Source organism: Electrophorus electricus, chromosome 13 (assembly GCF_013358815.1).
Source record: "Electrophorus electricus isolate fEleEle1 chromosome 13, fEleEle1.pri, whole genome shotgun sequence".
NCBI classification, from domain to species: Eukaryota; Metazoa; Chordata; class Actinopteri; order Gymnotiformes; family Gymnotidae; genus Electrophorus; species Electrophorus electricus.
The window spans coordinates 20227554-20238822 of NC_049547.1; positions in this window are offsets into that span (position 1 = coordinate 20227554).

An 11269-nucleotide genomic window follows, 5' to 3' on the forward strand; every position below is an offset into this window, starting at 1 on the left:
AGAAACAGTACATGCCGGACAGAGGTGCTATATAAAGTGCTATATAATATATATATATTTCATGAGATGATTTTTAAATTTTTTTCTGAGGTTCTTGTTTTTTTCCACTCTCTCCACCTCTCCACTAACCCTTCCTCCCACCCATCTCTCACACACATACACACACACACACACACACACACTCTGGGGCACAGTTGTAAGACCCAGCAAGCCCATCAACACTAATAAGACTTCACCAAGCTGTGTCTCTGCTGACCATTTGGCTGTTGGGGTCTCTGAAGTCTGTCATAGCTCTGTCTGAAAGGAGAAGACAGCAAAGTGAAATGGAGTTAAAAAGGTCTATCTATCTATCTATCTATCTATCTATCTATCTATCTATCTATCTATCTATCTATCTATCTATCTATCTATCTATCTATCTATCTATCTATCTATCTATCTATCTATCTATATGTGTGTGTGCGCACGTGTGTGTGTGTGAGTGTGTGTGTGTATATGGAGAGAGAGAGAGAGAGAGAGAGAGAGAGAGAGAGAGAAAGAGCTAAAAAGGTAGAACACTCCCAGCCCTGTGAGGACACTGTACAAATATCACCATTGCATCAGAGCAGAACTCTGGGACAGTCTGCTGTTGATTCAAATAGCACGGGCATCAGGGAACAATAATATATCAGATTATAATAACATCAAAAATATAAATGATTTATGCTGCTGACTTAGCTGTGAATGCTCTTAATAACATGGGGAGTAATGTCAGCTGGAGGAATATATTTTAATATTGCCGTTTCCTAGGTTTCCCTGACAGAAGTACAGAAACACTGAGCTACTAAAATACGCTACAGGGATGTTTACTGTGCCCCTTAGTAAACTCATACATATGCATAATCACTCATACATATGTAAGTGTTCTGTGCTTTTAGTGAACTGGGAGCCAATCATGAGAGCTCCCTGCTCGGAGGGCTGTTCCTGTGGCCTCTGACTCTCGATAGGCAGATGTTCACACACGGCTCAGACGTGACAGGCCATTACTCTCTTAATGGGTTCTCTGTAGGGTTCTACTCAGGGTTCTTCTCCTACGTACCATAGTACTATATTATCATTCTATCATACTACCACACTAGCATACTATCATGCTATCATACTACCCTACTGCCATAGTAACATACTACCATACTAACATACTACCATACTATCATACTACCATACTATCATACTACCATACTAACATACTATCATACTACCATACTGTCATACTACCATACTAACATAACAAACATACTACCATACTATCATACTACTATACTGACATAATAACATACTACCATACTATCAAACTACCATACTGACATACTATCATACTACCATACTACCATAACAAACATACTACCACACTACCATACTGTCATACTACCATAGTAACATACTACCATACTATCAAACTACCATACTGACATACTATCAAACTACCATACTGTCAAACTACCATACTATCATACTACCACATTACCATACTATCATACTACCATACTACCATACTACCATAACAAACATACTACCATACTACCATACTATCATACTACTATACTGACATAATAACATACTACCATAGTAACATATTACCATACTATCAAACTACCATACTGACGTACTATCAAACTACCATACAACCATTCTATCATACTATCATACTACCACACTACCATACTGTCATACTACCATAGTAACATACTACCATACTATCAAACTACCATACTGACATACTATCAAACTACCATACTGTCAAACTACCATACTATCATACTATCATACTACCATGCTACCATACTACCATACTACCATACTAACATACTACCATAACAAACATGCTACCACACTACCATACTGTCATACTACCATACTGCCATAGTAACATACTACCATAATAACATACTACCATACTATCAAACTACCATACTGACATACTATCAAACTACCATACTACCATACTACCATACTACCATACTAACATACTACCATACTATCATGCTACCATGCTACCATACTACCATACTACCATACTAACATACTACCATGCTACCATACTACCATACTACCATACTAACATACTAACATACTACCACACTACCATACTGTCATACTACCATACTGCCATAGTAACATACTACCATAATAACATACTACCATACTATCAAACTACCATACTGACATACTATCAAACTACCATACTACCATACTACCATACTACCATACTAACATACTACCATACTATCATACTACCATGCTACCATACTAACATACTACCATACTACCATACTAACATACTACCATACTAACATACTACCATACTATCATACTACCATGCTACCATACTAACATACTACCATACTACCATACTATCATACTACCATACTACCATAACAAACATGCTACCACACTACCATACTGTCATACTACCATAGTAACATACTACCATAGTAACATACTACCATACTATCAAACTACCATACTGACATACTATCAAACTACCATACTGTCAAACTACCATACTATCATACTACCATACTAACATACTATCATACTACCATACTACCATACTAACATACTACCATACTACCATACTGACATACTACCATAGCATAAACATGCTCAGAGTAACATACTCAGACCCCCTCCTTCTCTATCAGACCCCCTCTATCGGACCCCCCTCCTCTGCTGAATCTCTCTTCTCTATGAGACCTCCCTACTTTAATGAAGAAATCACAGTGTTAACACCTGTGGGCCACTGAAATCATCTGTTAGAAGCCTAAACAACATGTGTGTTCATCAGAGTTTATAAAGATCAGAGACCGATTTCTCATATAGACTCCACCGTATTAATTTTTTGGGAGTTCAGTCCCATTTTGAAGTCTATTCAGGTGCCTCACCGTGCAGTAAAGGACACAGAGAGGCTATCCATCCAGCAGAAAGCTAATGATATCACTCTGGTTTCTCCGTGGGGGTTTGCTTAGTAATGGAGGCTGGTCTGTAAAATTTCCCCATGTGACTGTGCATGCAGGTTGCCTATTGATCTAGCTTTAAGAAGGTTCAAAAGTCAAAGTGGGTCAAGCTCTTGAAGGTTGGCCAGTCCCTCAAAGGGGAATAATGAGAAAACAAAAACAAAATAATCATGATGGCTGTCAAACAATGCTATAGGCCAATGCACCAAACTTTGCATCTAATTTAATGCGCCCCAGTTCTTGTGGGTGCACTGGGAGTGTCATTTGTTCAATTAATTCAGAGTGATTGTCAGAAGTGAATTTTGCGAATACGTGAACCTGAATAGGAATGAGGAAGGCTTTTGGAAATATGTGAAAATTGGTAAGGTTTACAGAAATTGCAGGCCCATACCTCAGACACGGGTCAAAGCAGTTAAACCAAATTACACTGAAAGCAGGTTTAATTTTTACGCTTCTGTTTCACTTGATCTTGAGCTTTGCCTGTTTTTGGCGAAGGAAAAACTTCACAGATGAGCCATTTGTAAATGTGCATGGAATCACTCCACTGAGTCTCAGGGTGAATGCTAATAAGTAGACCTACCCCGGATAAACCCACCCGAACAGCGCCAGTCCAGAAAGCTTGACTATGATGAATGAGCTACAGTGTCGCCCTAAACCAAGTCAAGCCCACGCACATCTGCAGGGAGCATTTAGCAGCAAACACTTAGAAAGTTTCTCAGACAGTTCTGCCAGGCCCATACACATGGCAGAGGCACCAGTGCAAGGAAGACATCATGGCAAACGTCTCTGTCACGGGAACTTTCCGTCTTTTAGTTGAACACTCTTACGTTATGCTCACAGAGAATTCCTCTGTGCTTTTAGATTTAAACATTACTGTTTCTCTAAAAGGAGTCAGAGGGACTGTTTTTCTTCAAAAAGGTATAACAATATATGGTAACATACATGCTAATTAATCTTTTAATTATAGATTTTCACTTTCAGACAGTCCGAGGGCAGAGGAATCAAGAAGCAATCATTTCGAAAGTGTAAGCAAGTCCACATTTTTCTTTTTGCCATTTTTTAGTATTAAACATATCTCAGGTCTCATCTAGTGAGAACTTAGTGCCCAAGTGGAGACAGAGGCTACATCCAACCACGAGACAACCAGCAGGACTCAGTCTATAACGTACTTAAGGCATATTGTATCTGCGTGTTCTTTCCCAGCAGAAATTATACTCCAGTTCCTCGATGACATTTTCAGCAGTTCAGTACCTACATCTTACTCTGCAGATTTTCTCCCAGTCTTTCAATGCCCAAAAAACCCCACAAAAACAAAATGCCAACTACATATTTTTTTCAAAGCACATGAAAAGTTTATACGCAGTTATTCCTAAGAAAGAAGCTTTGAGAGTTCTAAAGAATTTTCTTGATGCAAGACCTGAGAAGAAGCTTCCCAAAGACATTCTCCAAAGACTGAACTTGTGTTAACTCTGAAATGCTTCACTTTTGAGTCCTACTCCCAAATAAGAGGAGTTAGTATGAGTGCTGTAACAGGACCAGCTTATGCTAACCTGTTTGTTGGCTTTGTTTGGAAATATTTTCTTAACACTATACTAGACCTATACCCTTGGTATATCTGAGATGCATTGATGACATTTTTTGGACTGCTTCATGCAAATTTCCAGAGTTTTAATTCTAGCTTCTCCAAGTTGCACCCTGCTCTGGAATATACATGGAGTATAGCATGCCCTGGCATGTGTAGAACTTTTCTGGATGTTGCAGGAAAAAATCTGTTTAAAATACCACCATCTATTACAAACCTTTCATGTTTGTTTGTTTTTACATTCCACGGCCTGCAAAAACTACATCCCTTCCTCACGGCTGTTAAGACCCAAGCGCATTTGCAGTGAGAATGGAGACTTCCTCCAAAAAAGCATGGAAATGTGTGAATATTCTTGTAACTGTTTCCAAAGGAAGTCATAGCCTTTGCTCATGTTTTATGGATGCACTCACCTCTAAGCAATCTACTATTAAGCGAGCATAAATCCCTTTGGCGTTCATTTATTATTCTACAAAACTACAGTGGAGGATACATTAATGACATTAATAACATATCTGTCTGCACTGCCAGTTATTGCTATGGAACCAATGTATTTAGGACATTAAAACAGAAAAGAACTGACTTACACTGTGGGAACTGTAGAACCCCATAGAACAAATGCTACGATTCAAATGGACACAGGCACCTCATCAGCTGTGCAAGCATCGTGCTTGTACAGGTAGTGAAAAATTGCAGTGCCGCACAAAAGGTTTCCGGAGAAAACAGAATGTTTTGGACAGAGGTCGTTCACCAGCTGTGAAAGCAAAACCACTCGGAAGCCCTTTATATGCGCAGCTAACGAAGGACCTCCGTCCAAAACATCCTGTTTGTAAAGTCGGCTCGGGCTGCCCTGTCCTGGTTTTCACCCGTGCGTTAAGCTCATTTCAACACCAAATCAAGAATCCATGCAGTTGCCCTTGCAACAGCCTGGCGTGGCACGCTAATGCAGATCTTACAAAGCGAGCGACGGACGGGCCGCTAATCTTCGGCAGTCGTCGGACCGCGTGTGTGGTGGAGGGATATCTCACAGGAAGCAGCCGGCAGATCACGCGGAGTCTCTGTGGTTAGCTCTTGTTGACCTTTGACCTTTCAAACGTGACCCCTGCACGCTCTGCATTTCAGACGGTGCGGTTCGGGCATGGGCGTGTAATCCCCATCACACGAGCTGCTCCTCTCTCCTCTTTGCTGACGCTTCCCCTGCTGTGCGAATTATTAATTACGTCTCTGTTTTAATACTGCAAGGGGCATTTGAGGACATGGGGGCTTGACTCATGCACTGCAAAGTCTTGCAGGTTTCTCCCGCGTAACGTTCGAAGGGCTCGGCGCGTTCGCACACAGGATGCCACCTGCACACTTGTGCAGTCTCTTGTGATCTCAAAGCTAGACTACTGCAACTCGATACTTGCCGGTCTTCCTCTAAGAGCCATCAGACCTCTACAAACTATCCAGGGTGCAGCCGCATGACTGGTCTTTACTCTAAACCTAGTTTTGAACTGCAATGAGTTTTACAATAAGTTTTACAATGAGCTTTACAATGGGTTTTACAACGGGTTTTACAATGAGTTTTACACTGAGCTATGCCACGAGTTTTTACAAGGAGCTTTACAGTGAGTTTTACAATGAGCTTTACAATTTTATAAAAAAAAATATAAAAATGGTTTCACGGAGATTAAAACAATGATGTCTTCATAAGAAAGCAATTGCGGTGTGCGGACCTAAAGGTTTCCTGAGAGGGATGAACAGAGGGAGGTTTAAGAAGGTTCCAAATTCTAATTTCACACCTCGTAGTGCCAGGAGACAGGGCGGAACTAACATCGCCGGCTGACGGCCCACTCAGGGGCATCTATTCGAGCGTTTTTTTTTCTGTGTTAATTATTGTCCAGGACGCAAAGACACGGTGGGCAGTCTGTGGGACGGCATCCCGCTTTGCTGGTTCTGTCACCTCCTCTGGGTCGAACACTCAGCTCAGCAGTAGCGCTGCTCCTCTCTGAGGCCAAGCCGAGTCCTCCAGATGGCGCTGGAACACGATTTGGTAGTCTGGGACATAAACGATTAACCAACCGTGTGAATTGCAGAAAGAGAAGCTTTCATTGCAGATGGTCCAAGAGCCTCGAAATGAATGATGGGTCTTCAAAAAATGAATCACTCTGAGAGTCCATATGAATAACTTTGAGCCTTCAAATGAATCACCTGGAGAATTCAAATGATGTGCGCCGGGCTGGCACTAATCTGTGCGTCATGGTGACGTATCACCCCTGCCGTGAAAGGTATGATGTGTGGAGGCTTAGGATGTCACGATTTCGTCCCCTCTGCAGTAGCGGCACATCACGTATGCTTGTCGTGTGCTCAGCAGTGAACTCTACAGTTTCTATTTTTTCAACATTCAACAATTTCTCTTTTGCTATTTTTTTTGCACTCTTTTTCTTGTGAAAATGTCTACGCCAGAGAACTGCGATGTTCCTGCGGGAAGTAAAGGTAAACTCAACACTGGACAACACTGTTTTCTCCCCAACATTCCTAGGAACGCTCACTATCGTTATACAAGGGTGAAGATGAATCCTAACAGTGCTTTAATGAGGTCCACTACATATGAACGTACGTTCTCCAGACGTATCCAGACGCACACGTGTGCGAACACAGACTGTGACAGGGTAACGCACGCCCCTCACCCGAGCCATTGTGCCTCACCGACGTATCACCGGGATTAATGCACTTACCTGTAAGAGGTCCTTTACGGAGAGATAGCTTTCTGGATCCCTTTCTGGATCCGTTTTCTAGATCCGGGCGGCACATCTGGAGGAGGGGAGTCCAGAGGAAGCCAACCTATTGCAAGAAAAAAAGACATTAAAGTTGCATTTCAATATATTATCCCCATTATATTTCCTATCATGGTCCAAATATTGGTGATGTTCGTTATACCATGGAATATACATATTATACATATATTGTACATACATTGTTATATAATTTTTGTATTTTTGTATATATATATTTCCTTATACACCCCTGTTTGTTTCCTCAGTTTGGACAGAGCACTCTCAAACCATTTCACTGCGAGTTATACCGTATATAACTATGTACGTGACAAATAAACCAAACTTGAAACTTGAAACTTGGTATCAAACTGTGGGGTGAAAACCTTTCAGGATATTTCAGGCGCTTGGTTTAGGGGTTTGAGTGATTAGACGTGAACACAGTGTCCCCTGTGTGTCCCCTGTGTGTTCCCTGTGTGTCCCAAGTGTGTCCCAAGTGTGTCCCCTGTGTGTTCCCTGTGTGTCCCAAGTGTGTCCCCTGTGTGTTCCCTGTGTGTTCCCTGTGTGTCCCAAGTGTGTCCCCTGTGTGTCCCCTGTGTGTTCCCTGTGTGTTCCCTGTGTGTCCCATGTGTGTTCCCTGTGTGTTCCCTGTGTGTCCCAAGTGTGTCCCCTGTGTGTCCCAAGTGTGTCCCCTGTGTGTCCCCTGTGTGTTCCCTGTGTGTCCCAAGTGTGTCCCCTGTGTGTCCCCTGTGTGTCCCATGTGTGTTCCCTGTGTGTTCCCTGTGTGTTCCCTGTGTGTCCCCTGTGTGCTGGTTCTTTGTATGATACTATAAGAATTTTAGGAATACTGACCAGAGTCTTTGGCTGCATGTCAGGGGTGTAATGGGTGTTTTGAGGGCGTTTTGTAAGAATTCAGCACAGGAGAATGAATTGGATACTTTTTTCTCATGCATGAAAATTCTGGTGTGTAGCGTGTGTAGTGCAGCATGTGTGGTGTGTATGGTGTGTGGTGTGGCGTGTGTGGTGTGTGTGTGTGATGCGTTGTGAGTGGTGTGTAGCGTGTGTAGTGCAGCCTGTGTGGTATGTATGGTGTGTGGTGTGGCATGTGTAGCGTGTGTGGAGTGTGTGTGTGGTGCGGTGTGAGTGGTGTGTATGGTGTGTGGTGCAGTGTGTGTGGTGTGTATGGTGTGTGGTGTGACGTGTGTGGTGTGTATGCCGTGTTGTGTAGTGTGTGTGTGTGGTGCAGCGTGTGTGGTGTGTATGCAGTGTGGCGTGGCGTGTATGGTGTGTATGGTGTGTGGTGTGGCGTGCAGAGTGTGTGGTGTGCAGTGTGTGGTGTGTGTGGTGTGATGTGGCGTGTGTAGCGTGTGTGGTGTGTGTGTGTGGTGCGGCATGAGTGGTGTGTGTGGTGGTCCTGAAAATAGCAGGAAACGTCCATGAACACCAACACGACAAATGTGAGTAAAGAATTAAATCTCTCATTGTTCGTTTGAGATCAGATGAGATAAGGCCTTCAGCACTTCTGTTATTGATTCAACGCTCTAAGTGTTAATTCAGCTCTGGGGATTTTCCTGCTTATATAATCACCCCATGGTTATGTCTTGTTTGCTGCTGAGTGCCAGGACACAATTCTTCTCTCCTGAGACACCCCAATCTCTTAGAGAAAACTTAAAAAAAAAACCTTAGTGCCAGCTACAGCAGAGAGAGAGCGAGAGAGCGAGAGAGCGAGAGAGAGAGAGAGAGAGAGAGCGAGAGAGAGAGCAAGAGCGAGAGAGAGAGCGAGAGAGAGAGCGAGAGAGAGAGCGAGAGCGAGAGAGAGATAGAGAGCGAGAGAGAGAGAGCGAGAGAGAGAGAGAGCGAGAGAGAGAGGGAGAGAGAGAGAGAGAGCGAGAGAGAGAGCGAGAGAGAGAGAGAGCGAGAGAGTGAGAGAGAGAGAGAGTGAGAGAGAGAGAGAGAGAGAGAGCAAGAGAAAGAGAGAGAGAGAGCAAGAGAGAGCGAGAGAGAGAGCGAGAGAGAGAGAGAGAGAGCGAGAGAGAGAGAGAGAGAGAGAGAGAGAGAGAGAGAGAGAGCGAGAGAGAGAGCGCTTTCGCTCCTGGCTGATCTCCCAGTGCTGTTTGCTTCACTCGCTAGCGTTCCTCGGCTCCTGGAGAAGGCGCTTCCGCAGCTCCTCAGGCCAAACGCATCTCCGGGCGCTTTCAGGCTGCTCGCTTAGTCTTAGGTCAGCTAGGGAGACTCGGTGAAAATCAAGCCCCATCGACCCGGCCTCTTAGAGTGCTGACTGGAGCAGTGACTACAGGCGGACGTCTTATTTGAATGCGGTTTGATTGGCTCCAGGAACAGGAGCACATCGAGCGCATTTCTGGGATCCATGGCAAGCATGCCGTAGGTCTCTCCAGGCCTCCAGCATCTGCAGGTACTGTAGTCACCTCCAGCTCTGGAGCACAACACCGGAAATCCTCTGGAAAGCTGATCTTATTAGAGAGGAACCAGAACCAGTGTGTTCGTTGCTGAGTTCCAGCTAAAGCTCTAAAGGGGATGGAAACAGAATGAAAAATAATGTCCATGCAGGAATATCCCAGGTGACCAGCGACACGTGGAGAATTCTGTAAATGAGAAGCCACGGACAGTGTTCAGAAACAATGCAACTTACAATTGGCTATATATAAATCAAATTCTTTTCTCTAGGTACAACCACAGTCATTCATCTTCAGTGAGTTTATGTAGTAGAATGACATCTGATAAATTGAGTTCACCTCTTCACTGGCTATTTTCTGGATGGTGCTCCGGAAGGGTGCCATCCCCGCAGACAGACCTGAACAGAGAGAAATGTGGCCCGTGACCTCAGTCTCTGTCGCGTCAATGTGACCCCTGTGCCCTGCAGCTCCGTGCCCTGGGGGGTCGAGGGCAAGGTGGTCTCGTCGGCAGATGAACGCTTTTCTCCGAGCCGAGAACAAGCGACCCCCGCCCCCCCCCCCCCGTGACCAAGCGAGGAGCGTCGAAGACCCCGAGCAGCTGACGGCAAGCCGCTTTCTTTTTCTGATGTCGTCTTTCACCTTTATTGACGTCTCCTGCAACTTACCCTGCAGGAAGTTCTCTGACGGGACCGGGGGAGTCCAGCGGAGAGAAGCGGCGGTCCCGTGATGCCCCTGGAGAGGAGACACAGAGGCACTTACTCCTTCCCCCCTGCACTGCTTTTAAGCTCTTTATTTCCCACAAGCCTCGGAATACCCACAAGGCAGCGTCCAGTGCTTATGAAACACAGACTGCATTTTGGTCATTAAATAATAAGTAGCAGTACAGTCAATAGAAATGAAAACATTAAGTAAGGTTGCATTCACACTGAAGACCTGCATGGATAGTCACCATGGACACCACCACACTGGCAGGGCAGAGTTCACGTGTACTGGGCATATCTGGGTCCAGCTGATGTCTTTCCAAACCGGCATGGACTCCTAAGAACCCTGAGTAAGGGAACTGAACACCGCTGACGTTATGGTGTATGAGACTTCTGCCAGGAGTGGGTATTAACGTAAAACACATCAGTGTTTGCGAAAGCTGTTCAGATCTCTCGCCCCTGCCTTGGAGCACCTGTGGCTGTCAGCAACTGTCAGGGACAGCAGTGGGCAAAATAAAACTACCAGCTTCCTCATTGCCCCTCGGTTACACTGGAAAATTTCAGCTTGTTCCATAATAGGGGAAAGATACTAATGAACTTGTCATCATATTAACTGAGCTCATGAAAAATGATATAATTTCATATAATTTCATTGTAATAACCAAGCATTTCTTGAAGTTGTTAAATGAAGTTGTGCAACGAAGCATGACTAATGTATCTGGTGCTGGCCCCAGCGTCAACCTTTTGATTTGACATAATTCATCGCTATATGAAGTACAAAACTAACCTTAGATTTACTTTAAAGTGCCTGAGCTGTGGATGTTTGAGA